The sequence below is a fragment of the Piliocolobus tephrosceles genome, chromosome 5 (genome assembly GCF_002776525.5).
Source record: "Piliocolobus tephrosceles isolate RC106 chromosome 5, ASM277652v3, whole genome shotgun sequence".
In the NCBI taxonomy this organism is placed as follows: Eukaryota; Metazoa; Chordata; class Mammalia; order Primates; family Cercopithecidae; genus Piliocolobus; species Piliocolobus tephrosceles.
The window spans coordinates 70495373-70512699 of record NC_045438.1 but is presented as its reverse complement, the minus strand read 5'-3'; the positions used below and the strand labels follow the sequence as shown (position 1 = coordinate 70512699).

The 17327-nt window shown below is 33.7% G+C and overlaps 1 protein-coding gene across 3 annotated transcripts in view; it reads left to right on the top strand.

The window, feature by feature from the left end:
• GRIK2 (glutamate ionotropic receptor kainate type subunit 2) overlaps positions 1-17327 on the top strand; it is a 694446-nt gene that overhangs the window by 394993 nt on the left and 282126 nt on the right. The gene's annotated exons all lie outside the window — the stretch shown is intronic.

Here is a 17327-nt window from a genome sequence, read left to right as displayed (position 1 = left end):
TTAATTAAAATAGTGAAGAGGGCTGGGTGCAGTTGCTCATGCCTGTAATCCCAGCACTTTGGAAGGCCGAGGCGGGCGCGTCACGAGGTCAGGAGACCAACCTGGCCAACATGGTGAAACCCCGTCTCTACTAAAAATACAAAAAATTAGCCAGGCATGGTGGCGCACACCTGTAGTCTCAGCTACTCGGGAGGCTCAGGCAGGAGAATCACTTGAACCTGGGAGGAGGAGGTTGCAGTGAGCTGAGATTGTGCCATCGCACTCCAGCCTGGTGACAGAGCAAGACTTTGTCTCAAGAAAAAAAAAATTAGTGAAGAGATGGAAGGTCTTCAAGTTATGGATCTGAGTTACACTATAAATATGAGTGTAGAAATCAATCCTTATTTAAAAAAAAAAAGCCAAAAACCTCTGTCCCATCTAAATTGATATTATCAGTTTTTAACATACTTGAGATTTTCAGTTAATTTGTTTTATAATTGTGACATATTTAAAAAACTTTATAATTCATACTTTTGTAAATTTAACTTTATTCTTACAACAACTCTGTGAGGTAGGTTACTATTTTACTTATTTTAAAGATGAGGAAAATTAAGTTAAGAAAGATAATATGACTTCCCATTGCCACTAAAAAATTAAAATCTAAAATTCTAAATCTCATATTCTTCCTATGAAAATTGTACTTTTTCAAAATTTCATGACAAGTTTCTACTACAATTTTTATAGAGTAATGAGCACAAGATAGAAAGTTAAACACAATAAGAACATAAAAAGTCATAAAGGATACATATTGATATGTTTTGTTTGCATATGCATTGTTTTATTTTTTTCAGAAATATCTCTCTACATAGTTAAGTCTTCTTCAAATCATGCTTACAGTTGGCCTTTGCTATAATTTAATTTTTAGGTTATCAGTTTTTATTGACATTTGGAATTAATACTTACAAGAACATTTGAACTCATGGACCTAAATTTCTAGTGTATTTTGGTTTGCATACATCTAGGTTCCAAATTTAGAAGAAAATTACAGTCTGTTAATGTGGTAAAAATCTATTTTACTTCATCATATTCAAAAAAGTAAATATAAACAATATTGATTAATATAAATTTTTCAAAGCAAGAACCTAATTTGAGCTGCAAATATCAAGATAATTGGATGTACTGGAGACCAGCTGGAAGTGCAAAGAATACTTCCCCTTGGTATTGACTCTTCTCTAAATCAATAGCGGTTCCAAATGTAGTAAAAAGCAGATAAGATTTAACAGGTTCTAAATTATTAAGGCCAGTGCATTGTTGCTAGAGAGTTCATTAACAATCTCATCAATACAATGTGGTTCATGGACATTAGTAAGAGCTTCGTGTAACATTTTAAAACAGAATGAGATATCTCAATGGACTGATCTTAGTTAAAAAAAATTTAATTAGGTAAGAATAATTACATTAGTTAAATGGAACTTTTAATTGAAAACCTGTTGGCATTTTCTAACCTGCTTCACAGCTGTCCTTTAACCATTTATATTTAAAAAGTGAAGAGTTTCTGTACATGATGTTTGAAAATTATCTAAACATCCTGGAATTTTTGTATAAATGTTTAAAGGAGTTTAGATAATGTAAAAACAAATAGGATTTTCTGCTTGGGGAATGGTATGTTTAAAAGATATATATATATATATATATATATATATATACACACACATATATATATATCAGAAGGAAAAGTTATAGAGAAAATATGTATGGTAAGTACATACTTTTTTGAAAAAAAGGCAAAGTAGTCATTTTCTGAAGCTTTTACATTTATAACTTTAAAACTTCATGTATTGAATATCATTCCTTATGAAGTCTTAAAATCTTACAGGGAAATAATACTGTTTGTAAAATTATCTTGCTGAATGTTGTTAAAGAAAATGGCATACAACAAGAGTTTTTGAAAGATTGAAAGCCTATAATTGTGTAAGATAAACATAAAGGGCCAATGAAAACTCTTATTGTTAAAATTAGTGTCAACCACATTTTAGGCTGTATTTACTGGTTGTTGTTCAAAATAAGCTAATTGGCAGTCACTATTTTTTGGTAGCTTTCAGCTTAAGCCAGAGAGCACTGGTTTGGAGAGACATAGACATTTATTCAAATTCACAGGAACACTAAACAAATGGATTTGTTAATTATTTATGGCATTAATTCTGGCTGAGACCATTTCTTATCTGAATCTCAGGAACCACTATCACTCAGTGCTGTCTACTTTACTTGATCTTCAGAGCATTGTTGAATTTGAATATTCTTCCTAATTCATCACTTTGTCTCTTCCTTTCAGCCTTCATGGATACTCAATGATATACACGTAGAGACAAAAATCTTTATATATATATATATACACACGCACACACATACATACACACACACAGATTACTGTATAGTTTATTTATAATAAACTATAAATTCATTTAGAAACAGGAGAGAGGCTGTTCTCACATTCCCCACCCCGGTCTTAACTACTGACAGATTTGGCTCACTGTACTTCTGGGAGGTAATACATTCTAGCTATATGGCAAAGTGTGAAGATACAGATTTCTTCATATATATATATATATAGAAACTATATATGTGTGTATATATATGGAAACAATATGTGTGTGTGCATATATATATATATATATATATAGAGAGAGAGAGAGAGAGAGAGAGAGAGAGAGAGAATGTGGTCTTACTTTGCCACCCAGGCTGGAGTGCAGTGGCGTAATCTTGGTTCACTAAAAATCCATATATTTTTAAAGGTATTTCGTCATGCAGTTTCTGAAATTTTCTTTTATGCATTTAATTTGTAATAAAATCTCTCTGGTCATTCCAAAACATAAATCAGAAGCAGATTCGTGTTTTCACTGTGTAAAAGGAGGTAAAATGCTATAATATTAGAGGATGTCTTTGGGTAGGAAAGAAAGAATTTTAGTTTTCTTCTTCAAAGAATGAGGAGGTCAGGTGGATATTTAATGTGCGTGAGAAGTTTAACAGTGATGAAGGTGAAATGACAAAGAAAAAGTTATAATATAAATATTGGCAGGTTTTATTGGTTCAGGCAGTAATTTGCTAGGACATGAACACAGGCAATGGCCTAAGAATAATTACTTTTGATTACCCTTATTTATTAATTTGTATGAAGTGTTCATACAATAGTTTATTAAGCAAGCACACAGCCTTATAAAGAATTACGGAGAGAGACAGACATATGTGGAATGTAAAGAATACGTAATTATGTAGAGAAGACAGACAAATAAGGGTTATGGTTATATTATAAAACCAGTATAAAATCAGAGTAAAATGTGGATTTTCTATAATATGAATGTTAGCCACAGGACACCTTAAAATCAACCTGGCTCAATCCTCTCCTTTTACAGATGAAGAAACTGAAGACTAGAAAAAATAAGAGTCATACTTGTCCAAGTTTACATGTTGGAGTGAAATATCTCCGCAATAGCAGTCCTTCATTTAATATTAAATACATGACATTATAATATTTCACCACTTATCTTTATTCTTGAATTCTAAATTTGTCAGTGATTCATATGTACTCAATTTTTGTTTTTTTGAATTCTGAGTTCAACTGAATTGTAGCATCATGTACATACCACATTGTGTGGGGATCAGGTTATTATATGTTAATTTCCTTCTTGCTCCTTTGCCATCTAGAACCTGATCTGCTGTTTTAAACAGCATGAGTCCTGTTCTCCCATTTAGGCTGACAGTGGGTGCAGAAGGGTTGAAACATTACACTTTCTAAACTGGTTCCTTGTTCTGGAGAGTTTCCATCTGAAGAGATTACCGCTCTTCTGGTGATCATCGCCATCATCGTCCAACACCTGCCTATGCACCATGTGCCAGGAATTGTGCAAACTGCTTTAATGTATTATCTCATGCAGTCTGTGCAGTCCACGCAGCTGCTGGTAAAGAACTCTGTTTCAGAGTAATACAAAGAGCCAGCAACAGAGAAAGCATAATGGCAGCTGCAGTGTAACTGGGAGAATTGTCTCTGACAATTGGCTCCCGACTGGGTCTGAGGGCATTTCTTCATCAGTCCCTCAGTTCAGCTAGCAGCCACCGCACACCTGCTCTGTGCCGGGCAGAGTGCTCAGTGCAGTGTGCCAGCTGAATGAGTGAGCACCAGCCTGTTCTCCATGTGTGACCCCCTCCTTCTTGCTCAGAGGGGTGGGCGATTGTCTGTCCCATTTAGGCTTGTGCTGACTGTGCAAGGGAGATCCCGAGGTCAGGATTTACCTCTTTGCCCATCACTGTTAATATCTGTATTATCTAACTAAAGAACTAACATTTGCATTTTTTTTTTCCTGGAACTATCTGATTTTTAAAGTGATTTTTCAAGCAAGAAAATCTTTAGATCATCGTATTTAATTTTCGATTATAAAATGAGGAAACAAGGCAATAGGGATTAAATTTTTTTTATTATTTTCTTTAGCTAAAAGGTCAAGTCAGTGAAAGATCCAGAATTCATAAACTTCTATTCTATTTATTAGACCATGCAGCTCTTTTTGCTATGCACTGTAACTCAAATGGGAATTCAGAAATAAGCAAAATCTGAGATGTAGGAGTTCCAGAATGGATCTGCCACCTGCCAGCTAGCATTCAGATCTCAAAGGGGACCTGCCTGCACTTATTTAATGGAAAGATAAATGTGTTCAAGGAACTGTTACTATAAATTCATTTAGAAACCGGACAGAGGCTTTACTCATATTCCTCCCCGGTCTGAGCTGCTGACAGATTTAGTTCACTGTACCTCGGGGAGGTAATACATTCCAGCTAAATGGCAAAGTGTGATTGTTATTCAGAGCTCCTAAATACCTCTTTCTTTTATTGTTTAAATAAACTTTGTTGTTGAACTCATCCATTTATTGAAAAGTACTTCTATACACTTACTACAGGCAAGGGAATGTATGGAATGCTATGTGAGGTATTAAAAAGAGACATTGTTATTATCCAAAAGATGCTTGTGATATAAAAGAAAAAATAAAAGGCAAGAAAAATATGAACAGTTTTATTAAAACTAGAATGTAAAAGGAAGAAAGAAGATACAAATTAGTGATGTTTAATTTGCTAGGATTCTGCATAGTTCTAGAGTAAAATGAAATCAGTGGACCATCTTCCAAGAAAAATGGGGCATCGCTCTTTAACTTCTAATAGATATATTAGAGTAAAATGTACATATAAACTACACATATTTAAATTACTCTTAAAAGTAATTATATTTAGATGTAAATTATTGCATTCAACATTAGAAGCATTTCTCTCTCAGGCCAAGAGTGCTAATAACAACAGCAAAGAGTGAAATATTGTCACAAATATAACTGTGCTTGGCACAATAGACATAATAACCTGGAAAATACTATGTTTTAAGTTCTCCCAGTCAAAATTGAATGGAGGTACCCAAAAGTCATTCCAAAAGAATGACTTCTCACCAGAAGAAAAAAATAAACATTTTTGATGGATTTTTGCTGAGAAAAATTTTTAGTATATCTGAGAAATTTGATATACTAACGTTCTGTTCTGTATTTGTACATAGTTTGAAATTGTTTCTAGTTTCTTCATGCTTTTTTCAAATAAAATCTATATTTTAATTTTTGTGTAACTCTAGAAGCACCTATTAGACCTTTACAAAGGAAATGTATAATGTGAGGAATCAGAAAGAGAAATAACATATGCATTAAACATGGACATTGGTAGCTTGGTAATTACTGCTTAGTATCAGATTATTCTGTAAAATAAATCTAAGTACAGATAAATATTTTAACTATTCATAGAATCCATTTCTGTGTAGTTGGAGATATTTTAATTGTATATATAAAATCAAAATATTGAACCATGTCAATTTTTATTATTTGAAACTTTTTAGAACATCTAATTTCTTAAATTCTTCAATTATTTAAAAATGTGTAGTGAATTTTTCCAGAGTGTAAGGAAAATGTAAACATACATAGATTTTACTGTTTTTTTAAAATAACTTAAAGACTCATCAGTCATGAGGTTACTTGATGGATGGAATAATACTGGGTGACTAAGCCTATTTCTGTGGCAATAGCTCAGCCATAGAAATTAGCATTTGTCACTCTTCTGCCTGTTTCTCTGTTACACATTCCATTCTTAAAAGTAATTTGACTAGGTATAAGATACACCAAGCAATAAGTTAGTAAGAAGGTTAATGGATATTTAAATATATTTGAAGACATTCTGTATGTTCTTTTCAAGCCAGCCATTTGGAAAGATCACTACAGTTTCACTAAAATATGTAGGACCATATTGTGCAATTTTAAAGGTTTGCAAAACAAAACAAGTTTTTGGCTGAAAAACATTTTTTTGTAGGTTAACTAACTTATTTTGGAAATAAAAATAGCTCCAATCTAGTCTGAGGCAGGCTCTGAAAGGCATTCCAGTTGACAGGTGTTTGAACTAGCAGTGAAGCAGGTAGGGCTGCATTTAGCTGTCTGGCCAGGACCTATGTAATTTGGGCATCTTTCTTCTGCAGTACACCCTCAGAGGGAATAGATATTCTCTTCTAGCTTTCCGTTAAGTGTGGCCCATATATATGTGTGCATGTGTGTGTATGTGTATGTATAATATATAATGTATATAATCCGTACACATATATACACATATATAATTATACTTGAGAAAAATATATATATAATTATAGTTGCAAGAGAGAAAATAGAACAGTTTATCTTATCTTCATTATTTATTTATTCCCAACCCCTGCTTAGCTTTTGTCTTGCCTTTGTAGTTTAGGATGTAAATGACCACAGGTTTATCTGTCTCATATGTATTTTAATAACCAAATTATACTGATATTCAGTTTCAGTTTACTTAGCTAAATTACAGTTATGGTGAACCCTGAAGCATTCTTTAGAGGTAGCTATAATGTATAAAGAAAAAGACAAGATTTAACTTAGGGACTACAATAACTTTTATTGGAATCCCAGCTCAGAGATGTATTCTCCGTGGTCTGTGGAACCATACTAGACTGGTGTTCAGAAGACGCCCCCTAAACTATGAGATCTTCTCCCACTAGTTTCCCCTCCTTTGCCCATCATAGTTTCAGTGGGAATATGGCCTAGGGGAGGCAGGGATGATAATTGTTTAGACAGTGATTCTAAGGGTTAGGATTTGCCTGAATCTTATTTCTGCCAATCTTTCATGAAACCTTGAAATAATTACTTTAACCTTCCTAATCTTCAGTTTCCTGCTTTCAAAAATCCTAGTAGTAATATCATTTAGAACATATGATCTTTGTGAGAATTAAATGAGATAATGCATGTAAAGAAATCGGCACAATTCTGTGGCACAGAGTAAGTATTTAATACAACTTGAATTAAAATAATTATTGTTTTGTAATAATGATATTATAAAAATGATAAGATAATTTAACCTGTGTTTCCCCTCCACTTCTCTCCTCCTCTGTTCCACCCCTCTCTTCTTTTCTCCTGTTTTCTTCCATTAAGAGAAGAGTCAAGGCAAAGAATTATAGAGTCAATAAGAGAGGATGAAGATTTAGCAAAAGCAGATAAATCAATCTCTAAATTTGGGTGTAAGAGATGCTTCTTAAGCCCCAGCGTGAAAGATACACTAGAGTCTTTGCCCTTTGAAAATTTCCCGAACAGCAACTGGATAGAAGCAAACTAGAATGTTGAAGAGGGTTTTAAAAAGTGTAATATTGCTAGGAGCTAAAAGAATACACTCATGAAATATAGACGAAAATTGTCATTTTTTTTTTTTTTTTTTTTTTTATCTGGGACTGAGTCTCACTCTGTCACCCAGGCTGGAGTGCAGTGGTGCGATCTCAGCTCACTGCAAGCTCCGCCTCCCGGGTTCACGCCATTCTCCTGCCTCAGCCTCCCGAATAGCTGAGACTACAGGCGCCGCCACCACGCCCGGCTAATTTTTTGTATTTTTTTTTTTTTTTTTTTAAGTAGAGACGAGTTTCACTGTGTTAGCCAGGATGACCTCGATCTCCTGACCTCTTGATCTGCCCGCCTTGGCCTCCCAAAGTGCTGGGATTACAGGTGTGAGCCTAAAATTGCCACTTTAAAAACTTACTTTGTCCTCTGAACTAATCTTTGCATCCTGCTCAGTTCAGGATTTGTTAGAATTACATTGATTCTATAATTTCTTTTTGTAATCTAATTTGTATTTGTTTCTTTTGTTTTTTTCTATTTACTTAGTATGTTATTTTTTCAATTATCCTTTTCTAGGCACTGTTGGGCCTATATGTAATTCCATACTTATATTTTATACAGTCATTTATAGGTACTTCTTTCTTATCCTTATAGTGATCAGATTTCACTAACAATTTGGTTACAATCAGTGACATTATGAACCTCTGAAAGGAGTGTGGTGGCTCCCTCCAGGACAACGACTGGAAATGTGGGTTCCTGACTTGACCATTCCTGTCCATACTTGATGATTTAAATACTTTGTTTTACCTCAATGTTTCTTGAGACAAATAATGTTTAAGCTTGATAACCTTTGATTTGTAGAGATATGTATTTGGGGGTGTACTATCAATTTAGTGTTGCCTACAAGAGTGCTAATATTTTTAGAAAAATCTGTTCACCAGTCACCATAATGTGGTTTCATTGGTCAGGCCAGGGCCCTGCTACTCTATGCAGCTTTGGGACTTGGTGCCCTATGTCCCAGCTACTCCAGTTGCAGCTCCAGCAGTGGCTAAAAGCAGCCAAGGTACAGCTCAGGCTGTTGCTGGGAACATTCACCCAATGCCTATACCCTCATTGTATCTTGGAACTAACTAACATGCTTATGATTTTACAGGCTTATAGGCGAAAGGGACTTGCCTTGTCTCAGGTGAGGCTTTGGACTTAGGCTTTTAGGTTAATGCTGGAATGCATTAAGGCTTTGGGGGACTGTGGGGAAGGCATGATTGGTTTTGAAAACTGAAAAGTACATGAGATTTGTGAGGGCCAGGATTGGAATGAAATTGTTTGGCTCTGTGTTCCTACCCAAATCTCATCTCAAATTGTAATCACCATGTTTCAAGGGAGAGACCTAGTGGGAGGTGATTGGATCATGGTGCTCTTATGATAGTGAGGGAATTCTCATGAGATCGGATGGTTTTGTATGTGGCAGTTTTCCCTGGTATCTCTCTCTCCTGCCACCATATCAGACATATCTTGCTTCCCCTTTGCCTTCTGCCATGATTGTAAGTTTCCTGAGGCCTCTGTAGCCATGGAGAACGGATTCAATAAAATCTCTTTTGTTTATAAATTACCCAGTCTCAGGCAGTATCTTTATAGCAGTGTGAAAATGGACTATACACTCAGCAGCAGTGTATAAGAGTTCCTTTTTCTCCACATTTTTGGTTTGCATTTGTTATTGTCTTTTTGTTTAAGAACGATTCTAACTCGGATTAGATGATATTTCATTGTGGTTTTGACTTGCATTTCCCTGATGATTAGTGATAATGAGTGTTTTTTATATACCTGTTGTGTATTTTTATGTCTTTTTAGAGAAATGTTTATTCACATCCTCTGCCCACTTTTTAATGGTTTTTTTTTTTTTTTTTTTTAACACTTAAGTTGTTTGAGCTCCTTCTATATTACAAATATTGGTCCCATGTGAGACAAATAGCTTGCAAGTATTTTCTACCATTCAACAGGTCATCTCTTCACTGTGTTGGTTGTTTCCTTTGCTGTGAGGAATCTTTTCATGTCCCATATGGCTTTTTGTGTCCCGTATGTCTGTTTTTTGTTTAATTGCCTGTACTTTTGGGTTCTTAGCTATAAAGTATTTGCCTAGACCAATTTTCTAGAGTATTAGTCTGTGTTTCCTTCTAGTAGTTTTATACTTTCAGAACTTACGTTTAAGACTTTAATTCATTTTGCATTTTTTTTTTTGTATATGATGAGACATAGGAGTCTAGTTTCATTCTTTTGAGTATGGATATCCAGTTTTTTTCAGTACCATTTATTGAAGAACTTATTCTGTTTCCAATGTGTATTCTTGGCTCCTTTGTCAAAAATCAGTAGGCTATAAATATGTGGATTTATTTGCGGATTGCCTATTTTGTTTCATTGGTCTATGTGTTTGTTTTTATACCAATACCATGCTGTTTTAGTTATTATAGCCTTGTAACACATTTTAAGGTCAGGTATTGTGATGCTTTCAGCTTTTTTTCTTTTTTCTCAGGATTGCTTTGGTTATTCAGGCTGTTTTGGTTCCATATGAATTTTAGAAGTTTTTTTTTTTTTTCTATTTCTGTGAAGACTGTCATGATATATTGGTGGGAATTGTATTGAATCTGTAGATTGCTTTGGGTAGCATGGCCATTTTTACGACGTTAATCCTTCCAATACATGAGCATGGTCTTTTCATCTGCCTGTGTCATCTTCAATTTCTTTAATCAGTTTTTTGTAGGTTTCATTGTAGAGTTCCCCATCTTCTTAGTAAAATTTATTCCTAAGGTCTTTTACTTTTTGTTGGTGCTGTAAATGAGATTACCTTCTTGATTTTTTGGCTGGTTAGTTATTTGTGTATTAAAAAATGGCTGATTTTTGCATGTTGATTTTGTGTTCTACAACTTTACTGAATATGCCAGATAGAGTTTTTGGTGGAGTCTTTAGGTTTTTAAAAAATATTAGATCATGTCACCTGCAAAAAGGGACAATTTGATTTCCTTTTTTTGTCCCAGTTTCAATGTTCTTTCTTTCTCTTGTCTGATTGCTCTGAGTAGGACTTTCAGTACTATAGGTGAATAGGTGTTGTAAAAGTGGGCATCATTGTCTGGTTCCAGTTTTTATAAGAAAGGATTTCAGCTTTTTCTCATACATTATGTTATTTGTAGGTGTGTCATATATGGCCTGTATTATACTGAAGCGTGTTCCTTTTATGCTTAGTTTGTTGAGTTTCTATTATGAAGGAATGTTGAATTTTATCAAATACTTTTCTGTGTCTATTGAGATCACATGATTTTTACCCTTTATTCTATTGGTGTGATGTATTACATTTACTGTTTTATTACATTTATTGTTGAACCATCCTTGAGCTCCTGGAATAAATTCCACTTGATCATGTTGTAGTACCTTTTGGATGTACTGTAGAATTAGCTTGCTAGTATTTTGTTGAGGATTTTTGCATCTATGTTCACCAGGGATATTTGGCTGTGAACATAGATACAAAACATAGATGTTCACCCATTGTTGTTGCTGTTTTGTCCTTGTCTGGTTTTGGTATCATAATACTGGCCTCATAAAATGAGTTAGGAAGAATTATCTCCTCTTGTTTTTTAACAGGTAGTTTGAGTAGAGTTGGTGTTAATTCTTCTTTAAAAGCTAGGGAGAATATGGCAGTGAAGTCATCTGGTACTGGGCTTTTCTTTGATGAAAGCCATTTTATTATTGATTTAATTTTGTTTCTCTTATTAGCCTGTTCAGGTGTTCTACTTCTTTCTAATTCAGTGTTGGTAGGTTGTGTGTGTCTAAAAATTTATCCATTTCCTATAAATTTTTGAGTTTGTTAGTATATAGTTTTTCATAATAGGCTTTTAGGATTTTTTTTGTATTTCAGTGTTACCTATTGTAATGTCATTTTTTAAGTTCTGATTTTGTTTATTTGGGTCTTTTATCTTTTTTTCTTGGTTAGTTTAACTAGAAGTTTGTCAATTTTTTAAAAAAGATTTTTCATTTCAATAATCCTTGGGATTATGTTTTAAGTCTCTATTTCATTTAGTTCAGTTCTGATCTTTATTACTTTTTTCTTCTACTAATACTAGGTTTGATTTGTGCTTTCTTTTCTAGTTCCTTGAGGTGCATCACTAAGTTATTTTAAATCTTTATATTTTCTTGATATACACACATATTGCTATAAACTTCCCTCTTAATACTGCTTTTGCTGTATCCCATATGTTTTGGTGTGTTGTGTTTCCATTTTTATTTGTTTCAAGAAATTTTTAGATTTTCTGCTTAATTTACTCCATGACCTAATGGTCTTTCAGAGTATGCTGTTTAGTATCAATATATTTGTAGTTTCAAGAATTCTTCTTGTTACTAATTTCTGTTTTATTGTTTATTGTGGTCTGATAAGACATTTGATATGATTTCTACTTTTAAAAGTTTGTTGAAACAAACTTTTAAAAACTCTGTCTCTCTTTAGATCAAATAAAATTTGTTTTATATATCTAGGTGCCCTACTGATAGGTGCATAAATATTGAGAAATGTTGTCCTCTTGCTGAATTGATCCCTTTGTCATTATATAATGACCTGGTTTGTCTCTTTGTACTGTTTTTTTGACTTAAAGTCTGTTTTATTTGATATTAGTATAGTTATTCCAGCTCACTTTTGGCTTTCATTTGCATAGAATACCTTTTTTTCATTCCTTTACTTTCTGTCTATATGTGTCTTTATAAGTGAGATGAATTTCTTGTAGGCAGTATATAGTTGTATCATTAAAAAAAAATCCATTCAGCTAGTCATATCTTTCAAATGGACACCTTATTATGTTTATATATTAAAGGTTATTATTAATATGTGAGGACTTATTCCCATCATTATTTTTTTTATTGTTTTGTTTATCCTTTTTTCCCTTCTTTCTCTCTTATTGTTTATCATTGTGGTTTAGTGGTTTTCCGTAGTGGTTCCAGAATTTGGTTCTTTTATATAATGTCTATCTCTTTATTGAAATTTTCACTCATATCCTGATTTTTTTTTTTTTTTTTCATTTCTTTATATTGTTTTCCTGTGTTCTCTGTGTCTCATTGAGCTTCTTTGGTATAATTATTTTCAGTCGTTTTTAGGGCATTTCATAGATCTGTTTTTCACTGAATCTTTTGCTGGAGAATTATTGTGCTCCTTTAGAGGTGTTGCACTTCCTTGATTGTTTATTTCTTGTGTCCTTTTTTTGTCCTTATGTTGATATATACACATCTTGTCATCTTGTATAATAGTTGCTTGTTTCAATTTTTTTTTTTTTTTTTTTTTTTTTTGAGACAGAGTCTCACTTTGTCAACCAGTCTGGATTGCAGTGGCGCCATCTTGGCTGACTGCAATTTCCGCCTCCCAGGTTCAAGCCATTCTCCTGCCTTAGCCTCACAAGTAGCTGGAATTACAGGCCCACAGCTACCATGTCCCGCTAACTTTTGTATTTTTAGTAGAGACCTGGTTTCGTCATGTTGGTTAGGCCGGCCTCAAACACCTGACTTCAGGTGATCCGCCCACCTCGGCCTCCCAAAGTGTTGGGATTACAGGTGTAAGCCACTTGGCCAGCTTTTTTCAATTATTTTGGATGGGTTTTCATAAGGTAAAATTTTTCCTATGGATTTATCTGTGGTATTGGTTGAGGGGGTACTTTAGCTTTGATTCTGGGGTTAGCAGTAGCGTAGTTTTCATATGATTTTTACAGCATCAGTGGTGTCTATGATTTCCTCAGTTTCTTAGACTGTGATTGTTAGTGGAGACTGGGTTGAGTTTTTTTTTGTTTGTTTGTTTTGTTTGTTTGTTTTTTTTTTTTTTTTTTTTTTTTGAGACGGAGTCTCGCTCTGCCGCCCAGGCTGGAGTGCAGTGGCCGGATCTCAGCTCACTGCAAGCTCTGCCTCCTGGGTTTATGCCATTCTCCTGCCTCAGCCTCCCAAGTAGCTGGGACTACAGGCGCCCACCACATCGCCTGGCTAGTTTTTTGTATTTTTTTAGTAGAGACGGGGTTTCACCGTGTTAGCCAGGATGGTCTCGATCTCCTGACCCCGTGATCCGCCCGTCTCGGCCTCCCAAAGTGCTGGGATTACAGGCTTGAGCCACCGCGCCCGGCCTGGGTTGAGATTTTACTGGGTATAGGCGTGCCAGGTAGTTCAGTCCTCAGGCCCAGTGGTGTTATTGGTGGGCTAAGTGTGCCTGTCTTTAGGCTCCTGTGTGGCATACAAGGGCACTGGTGTTACTGGGTCCAGGAGGGACAATTTTTGGGCCTCCAGGAAGCTTGCTTGGTTTCATTAGTGGCAGCAGTGGGCATGTGTGTGGTGAATTCCTGGGCCCCTAAGCAGTGTGCATGGCATGAGAAATAGTAGTAGTGATGGTGGGACACCCGTGGGCTCCCAGGCATCAAATCCTGGTGTTAGCAGTGCCTGCAACAGACTGGATGGTCCAGTCCCCAGGAGGAGTGCACAGACACCAACAGTGGTGAACGAGGCAGGGCTGTTCTCAGGTCCCTGGATGGCATGCTTGGGTACTTTGTGGATAGTGCCAGGGGTGTGGGCCTGCCCATAGCGTCCCCTGATGGTTGTATGGGAATAGGCTGTGGTGAGTCGGACAGGGCAATCTCCATGCCCCAGGTATAGTAATGTATTTCTTTTTTACAAATATATATTTACCAATTTTCTATGATCTCTACCTTTTCTTATTTTGCAGTGCCTTTTCATTATGTAAATATTTATGAACAAATTATATAGAGATTTGTGCATTCAAGTGCTAGTTGACATTTGTTACATTTTGTAACTACAAAACCACCTTCACTACTTTGCTTATTAACTGTAGAGTGCTGAGTGAGAAACCCAGAGAAAAGGATATAAATTTTGGACAGATTATATGGACTAAATCCAGCTCTACTTGTATATGCTATGGTTTGTTTTTTGAGTTGCTTAACTGCTGACTGCCTTGCTTTCCTATTTGACACAAACTTGATGGAATTGCACCTGAATAATGGTTATGGAAATTAAAGGAATTAATTTAAGGAGAGTGCCTCACATATAGATATTGAATGAATGTTGGCTATTAATATTATTAATAGAAGACAAATTTTCACATATTTGTGAGAATAAGAGAAGCCACATTTTTGTGAGCATTCTTGTGAGAATAAGAGAAACCATATTTTTGAAGCACTAGAATTTTCTCACAATTTTTCAAAGAAGGAAGAATTTATAGATACACAATTTTACAAAGAAGACAATAGTTTAATCTGACAAGATATTAAATATAAACAGAAAAAAAACTACATGCTATCACAAAAACAATTAGTCTAAAATTAAAACAAAAAAGTACTCCAAACTGAAGAACATATAATAGAAAGTATTTCAGAAGTTCTGTTTATTGATTTATAAGTAAAGATATTTTAAACTGGGAAATCCAGTAGTTTGATCAGCAACTTTAAAAGTACTTGTACCTTTTTTCTCAAGGATTTCTATTTTATTGTTACAGACAGTCATCTTACCATTTTGCCCAGACTGGGCTCAAACTTCAGGGCTCAAGTGATCCTCCTACCTTACCCTTCCAAGTAGCTGGGCTACAGGTGTGTGCCACTGTGCCCAGCTATATTTATCTTGTAGTTTAATAATAATGTCTAATTTTTATAATTGCTTTTAAAATAACAGATTTCAAAGAGTTTTTATTTTTGATAATAAAACTCTTTGAAATTTATAATATTTTAAATGCAATTTAAAATAACTGAAACTCTACATCAGAAAAGATTTTTCAATTTTTAATTAGGCAGAATTGTTTTCTAGCATTGTCCTATTAAATAAGGTTACTACTCTAGGATTTTTATGTATGTCCTGTAAGATCATCCATATGTCAGTAAGTCATGAAAAGCTATCTTCATGAAAACTTGGAATTAGAAATATTATATATTTTATTCTTTTAGTTATTTTTTGCATAAATAGATTAAAAATATATCTTGGCAATAACAGCTATGGTATTTGTAATCTTCCTCATACATTACACATTAATCTTAAAAACTGTGGAAAATAAATACGAAATAAAAATTTTACTCATGATTATTTCACAAGAGTTAAATATTATTAATTTATTGTGTTTTCCTGTTGTTTATATAGTATGTAGTGGTGGCTAAAAAGCATTCCTGAACAGAGAGGGTCGGCTTCTCCACTTGTTAGCTGTGTGATTTTAATTAGTTCTTCACTTCTCCCAACCTTGGTTTTGTTATTTATAAAATGTGAACAATAGGTTTTTTATTATACTATTATTCAGAGAATAAAGTAAATATATTAATTACTCTCATATATAAGTGTATATATATGTGTATTTTAGATATGCAATCTATAAATATGTATATTGCTTTATAAAATAATACTTTATATTACTCTATAAAAATATATTTATAAATGTATATAATATTTATAAAGTAAATATATATACTGTATTTCCAGCATAAACCATTATATATATGCTTTTTAATGTATACATTATATAATAGTTTATATATTATGTATAAAATAATGTTTATATATTATAATGGTTTTATATATTATATTATATATTATATATTACATACTATATATAATATAGTATATTATATACTTATATATTATATATAATATATGAAACCATTATTTATATATAAAACCATTATGTATTATATATAAAACCATTATGTATATTATATATAAAACCATTATTTATACATTGATATATATAATGGTTTATGCTGGAAATACAGTTCTGCATAATCTAAATCTAATTTAACACAACACCATTTAAGATGTATTTAATTTCTGTCCAGTTAAGTATTTTTCAAAACTGATTTTTTAGTGCTTATATAAGAAAACATTGTGAATTTATTTAGAAATTTCCCTATTTTGGTCATTCAGTAGATTTCCATTCTTTTTTTTTTTTTTCTAAAAAAACCCAATGGATATGTTGCCTTTGTTCTTATCTCTGATTTTCTTAATGCTAATTCCAGAAAGAGGAATTACTGGGTTAAAATAAACATAAATATTTTTAAGGCTCTCATGTTTTATGCTGCAAAATTACCCTTTCTGTTGACAGTGATATATTTTAAACACTCAGACTGTATCTTCCCAATTCTGGTGATAATTTTTGTGACCACCCGTGTAATATATGTAATATGTCCTCTGAATGTTATCTCGGGTCAAAGACAAATATCAGTCAAATCTTCAGGCTCAGGATATATGCCTTTATGAACTCCACTACTAGTTTTCACTACGCATCCTTCAGGGTATGTGAAAATAGTCAGTAAAATTTATAAAATGAAGGTTAGGAATCTGAGTTATTTTCCCCAGAAATTTATGAACGATAAAATAATATTATTATGTTCTCTTATTGCATTGTGCTCTTTAGCCATCTTCCATTTTATGTGATATAGCTCCTTAGGATCCATTTGTTTGAAAGCTACTGTGTATACTCATTTTGTATTGTGGCAAATGCTGTAATCTACAGGGTTCCTATTCATTTTGGAATTCATTTCACAGCTCACTAATTGTGTGAATGAGAAGAGGAAATATATGCTTTTATTCTAAAGCATGCCAAGCAGATGGCCAAAGTTCATTGCTAGGAGTACTATCAGTGTGGCTGTCTTCTCTAGG